The following is a 5,720-nucleotide window of genomic DNA, read 5'->3' as shown; positions in this document are numbered from 1 at the left end:
TCGTTAGAAATGGGTGAGAGGTGTTACTAGACCTGATCATGGACCGAGTCACTTGACCAAGCCTGAAGTCCTATCCAAAAAATGGGAGGTTTTTGACAAAAATATAGGCCCAAAAAATAGCCTTGGGTAAAAAAAGAGGCCCATTTTCAAAATGGTTTGAGCCTTGGGCAATTTTTTTCCCCGAGCCCGGCTAGACCCAATTTTATATACTTTTTATTATTTTATTATTTTAATTATATTTAATTTTTAGGTTTACCACCTCTCATCCCCTCCCCCTTATTCCCAAATTAGTTCTAAAACAAAAATCCCTAAGTGTCTGGTTGTTTGTCGCTCACCACCTCTACCCGTCCAACACCGCTGCTCGTTAACAGTAGTCTCCACTTTGACGACCACTCTGTCTCCCGCTTCCTTTGTCACCAACGCACAACTAATTTCTTCAGCCGGCCCTCCCCAAATTTCCTCATCCTTAATCCCTATCGCCTATTTTCTGTCACTTCGTCTGTTGCCTGCTTCCATTATTATAGCAGGACTAAGAACTCAAATCCAACTCAGGTAAGAAATCTCTCTTTTCCTCTCCCTTGCAGATAAGAAATCTCTCTTTCCCTCTCCCTTGCAGATTATGAAGTTTGGAGTATCTTTCAATTTTTTTCTTCCTTGGTCTAAAGTAACATCATTCTTTTGTAAAGGCAGGCCTTAATCATATCAGATAAAAAGAATTTCAGTAAGAAAATATATTAAACATATAAAAAAGCTTCTAACTAGTTTCTGATTGTTGACAGATGTGTTCCATATTTGGTAAATCACTAATCTGATGCTAAAAATAATTGTTTGCTTAAAATTGATGGAAATGCTAGAGATTTTGAGAGATTTTCATTCTTATCCCGATGCGGTTGGCAGGTAGAAAATTCAGTTATCAGGTGGAATTATTGTTTGCTCCTACGTTATCGTAATCGAGAAAATTGTGGATCAAAGTTTGATGGTTGACTCTAAGAAATTTACAATTGATTGTCATTGTAATAGTTGGAAAGTGTTAATACTTTTGAGTTGTGTTTTCCTTAATTAGAATAAGACTGAAATCTAATTGTTTGAATTAGACAAATATGTTGTTCTCTGTTGTATCTGGCTTAATGTGATCCGATTGTACAATCTAGCTGAGTATTAAGATTGCATTTTTTAAATCAGAATAGTCTATATATACTTCATCTTCTCAAAAATATATATAAAATATTTCATGCATGGTTTCAATTTCTAATATATTTTGTTTTGCATGAATAGAAATGAAATGTTGTGGAAAAGAGTTTATTAGTTGAGATGAGTAAGTATTACTAAAATTTTCTTTCTTTGGTAGGTACATGATTGAATATTGTTCGTTCTAATAATTTGTTTTTGAAGATTGAGTTAGTAAAGGAATTGAGTTATTTTCAAAATGTTTTAAAAAACGAAGTTTAATATAGAATGATATTATATTTTTTAAATTTATTTTATAAAATAAAAATTTTATAAAAAAACTAATATGGGCTAGGCTAGGTCGAGCCCAAGTTGACATATATAAATCGGGTTGGGCTTGGGCAAAAATTTATGCCCATTTTTCGAGTCAAGTCGGGCCCGGGGCTGTCATTTGGGCCTAAAGTTCTGTTAAGACCCGGGTTGAGCCCGGGCTAGCCCACGATCACCTCTTGGTGTTACATAATCTTTGGACAAACTTAAGCCTATTCTAAATTAAAGTCAAATTAAGTTGGAGAAGATAGTAGATGTAGATGAGTGTATGTTGAGTATCCATCATATTTTAGTCAAATAAGAGACTGATTGCAAGGCAAGTTAAACAAAATATATTTTCTTTCTAGAAAATTTAGTGTTTATTAGTATAATATATTTAGCATTTATTAACATAATTTATTTGACTTACGAATTTAGCCTATAAATATGCTCTTTTACAACCTTAGAAAATACACCAATTAGATATTAGAACTCATAACACTTTTGGAGAATTTTGTATTTATGTTTTGAGGGATCTTTGTTTTCAGGTTTCGGGGTTTAGTTTTATCACAATCTTTTGTACTCTTTATTTTTTTTCCATTATAGTAAAATTATCTTTATCCGTGATTTTTTATCCTCTTTGGATGTGTTTTTTCACATTAAATTTTTGTGTTCAATTTCTCAATTTCTTCCGCTATCTTTACTTGTTTGTTACTTAATCAGGTCGATCTCCAATAATGCATAATAATACTTTGTTATCTTTAAAATTTAATGATATGACACTATTTTATTAGTACCTAAAAATTATACTTTTTAAATGATCTCAATATAAGTTATTTCCATTAAATATAATCGATGATATCTCTCCAACAAACAGATTATATTATCCCTAAAAGTATTGCCTTATATTCAAAAACTTTTTAAACTATGTTGAACAAAGGGAAATCAAGGTGATCGCGAAAACCCGTATTAACTTATTACTCTAAAATAAATAACAAAAGATATTAAAGATAGATCATATTCAAAGAACCAAATACACATCATGAAGAAACTCGTAAGACAAAAAAAAAAAAACCATTGTATCCAAACATTGAGTACATCATACACAATAGAGTGAAATCAATACATTGACATCACATAAAGAGAAAACAAATTAACTTGTATATAAAATATCAATGAAAGTGTCCTTGTGTTCTTGCTCCACTCACGCTCTTCCTTCTCCCGTGGCTTGTCTTCGTCCCTTTTCATTTGTGTGCTCCTATTCCCTGCTATCTATTCTCCTCTTTTTTCTTTGATTTTCTGGTTTCAGGGTCAACATTATTATTTTATTGCTTTTTCATGCCAAAAACCCCCTTTTTAATTTCCAATGGTCGTTCCTTAAAAACCAATTCCTGGAAGTTAACTTTCAAACTTTTAAAATCAATGATTTCCCCCTACATACATAATATACTTAATATACATATATATAAGTTTAGCCACACATAGATATATGCAATATTTATCTTTTAACATAAAAAGTTGGGTTTCTACCACACATATATCTTTATATTTATAATTCTACATTTTTCTTTTTATTATATTAAAAATTAAAAATTATAATTGTATAAATAACAAGAAACATGACATAATAGTAAACTAACAATAGTAAAATTCAAAGTCAATTCAAACTTGATTCAGATTTGACTCGAACAAAATATGGTTACTACAACTACCCATTTTTGCATGTTGTAGAGCCAGAAACAATGCAAAGACAAAAAGTTGTTATTTTGTTTAGGATCATGAACTTATTTGCCTCGACGATAATATTGAGGCTCAACCTATTTCTTGAAAATAGATTTGACTTTTGATAAAATAAAAAATTAAAAATAATGATGATCTCAAGGCTTGACCCAATTTTGAAAATAGATTTGACTTCTGATAATTGAAAACTAAAAGCACCTCGACGAAAATCTCAAGGTTCGACCCATTATAAAAAATGAATTCAAATTTTAATAAAATGAAAAAAAAAACTAAAAGGACTCAATAGCAACCCTAAGGCTTAGCCGATTTTTGAAAACATGTTCGAATTTTGACAAAATCAAACTAAAAGGAACTCGACCGCAATCTCGAGGCTGAATCCATTTTTGGAAATGGATTTAACTTTTAATAAAAATGAAAAAAACTAAAAGGACCTTGACGACAATCTCGAGGTTCAACCCATTTTCGAAAATGAATTCAACCCTAATAAAATGAAAAAACACTAAAAGGACCTCAATAACAATCCCCAGGCTCAACCTATTTTTGAAAACAAGTTTGACTTTTGATAAAATAAAAACAAAAAGGACCTCGACCCATTTTCGAAAATGGATTCAACTTTTAATAAAATGAAAGAAAACTAAAAGGACCTTGACAACAACTCGAGGCTCAACCCATTTTTGGAAATAGATTTCACTTGATAAAATGAAAAATTAAAAGCCTCGATGAAAATCTCAAGCTTGAAAACAGTTTTGGTGAATTTTGAACTTCTTTAATAGACTTGTGTGGAACCAGAATCTGAAAAGACTTACTGGACGAAACCAAAATTTGAAAAATAGACCTGGCGAAACCAAAACTTTGACAATGGACCTGGGTAAAACCAGAAATTCGAGAATTAACCTAGGCAAAACCAAAAAATTTGGAGCAAACTTGGATGAAACCAGAATTTGGAAGGAGTTACTGGGCAAAACCAAAACTTCAACAATGGACCTGGACAAAACCAAAACTTCGACAATGGACCTGGGTGAAACCAGAACTTCGACAATAGAAGTGAGCGAAATCAAAATTTCAAAGGACTTACTACGCAAAACCAAAACTTCAACAACGGACCTAGGCAGAACCAGAAATATTGGAAAGAACCTAGAAGAAACCAGAATTTGAAAGGACTTACTAGGCAAAACCAGAACTTCGACAATGGACTTGGGCAAAACTATAACTTTCAGAACAAACCTGGGCCGAACAAGAATTTGAAAGGACTTACTGGATGAAACCATAACTTTGATAATGGACTTCGGAGAAACTATAAATCTCGAAATGAACTTGGGTGGAACCAGAATTTGAAAGGACTTACTAGGCGAACCCAGGATTTCAGAAATGGGCCTGGTCAAAACCAGAATTTGAAAATTAAACCTGGGTGAAACAAGAATCTCTTGAAAATTAACTTGGCTGAAACCAAGATTTGCATATACCTATTGGATGAAACCAGAACTTGGAAAATAAACAGATAGTGAAGAAACTTTGAATTGTAATGACAAGTTCAATTTTGTAAAGGTTCACAAAAAGTGCATTTATGCATGTGTTCCCTGTTATAAATGTGCATACTTGACAATGATGCAAAAAATCCAAGATAATGCAAATGCTTCATAAAGCAGTGCAAATGTTATTATGATAACAATAAAATATGATTATAGTTTCATGACTAAAATAACCACATGCATATGCTCTGGAATGATGCGAATGCTTCATAAACAACTGCAAATGTTATTACGATATCAATAAAATATGATTATAGTTTCGTGACTAAAATAACTACATGCATATGCTCTTGAATGATACAAATGCATGAATGCATAAGGTGCCTTGCCTTGGTCACTCTTCTCTAATTTGGCTTGATCTTCCTAACTCATTTCGCTTGCAAATCAGAATGCAGTCTTCAACACTCATGACCCACATTGTATAATTTATTTTCAAATGTTTCATTGTCTTTTGCCCCAGTAGTTTTTCATACTAAACTTTCACACTCTCATGACTTGTCTTTATTCTGTGCCCTTTAGTAGAATAACCCTAGTCCTTTTTGAACATCATGCCAAAAAAAATCCAAAACAAATGTGAATCTTGTGAAAAAAATTGAACTAAAAAAAATTTGAGTGTGGCACCCCAAACTCGGCCGGAACGGTTTGACTCGAATCTCGAACGTCACATTAGCCCTTCGCTTAAATTACCACAAAGCACACCAATCGACCAATCACACCATACAATTATTCAGTGAATATTTAAAATCCTAAAACCATGCTTCCACTACGCTACTTTGATCATCGAATCAACAACAAGACTAATTCACAATAAAATATTTAATAAGCAATTACCTTGAAAACTTTAGTTGAACATACATGTATGAAGTAGGGTACTTTTAAAAGAGATATATTTGTAGGGACTTGGAAAACCATTTTGTTCAATAATTAATTATTAGATCTAAATCGTAATGTAGTAAAATGTTGGAAAAAAAAACT

At 32.1% G+C, this 5,720-nt stretch overlaps 1 long non-coding RNA gene across 1 annotated transcript; it reads left to right on the top strand.

Moving 5' to 3' along the window:
- The first annotated feature begins 231 nt into the window (after positions 1–231).
- Positions 232–1,236, top strand: LOC107909910 (uncharacterized). Its single transcript, XR_001687399.2, has 2 exons — positions 232–552; positions 898–1,236. It is a non-coding gene; the product is annotated as an uncharacterized lncRNA (long non-coding RNA).
- Positions 1,237–5,720: the final 4,484 nt, after the last annotated feature.

Source organism: Gossypium hirsutum, chromosome D02 (genome assembly GCF_007990345.1).
Source record: "Gossypium hirsutum isolate 1008001.06 chromosome D02, Gossypium_hirsutum_v2.1, whole genome shotgun sequence".
In the NCBI taxonomy this organism is placed as follows: domain Eukaryota; kingdom Viridiplantae; phylum Streptophyta; class Magnoliopsida; order Malvales; family Malvaceae; genus Gossypium; species Gossypium hirsutum.
This window is presented reverse-complemented; position numbering and strand designations above follow the sequence as displayed.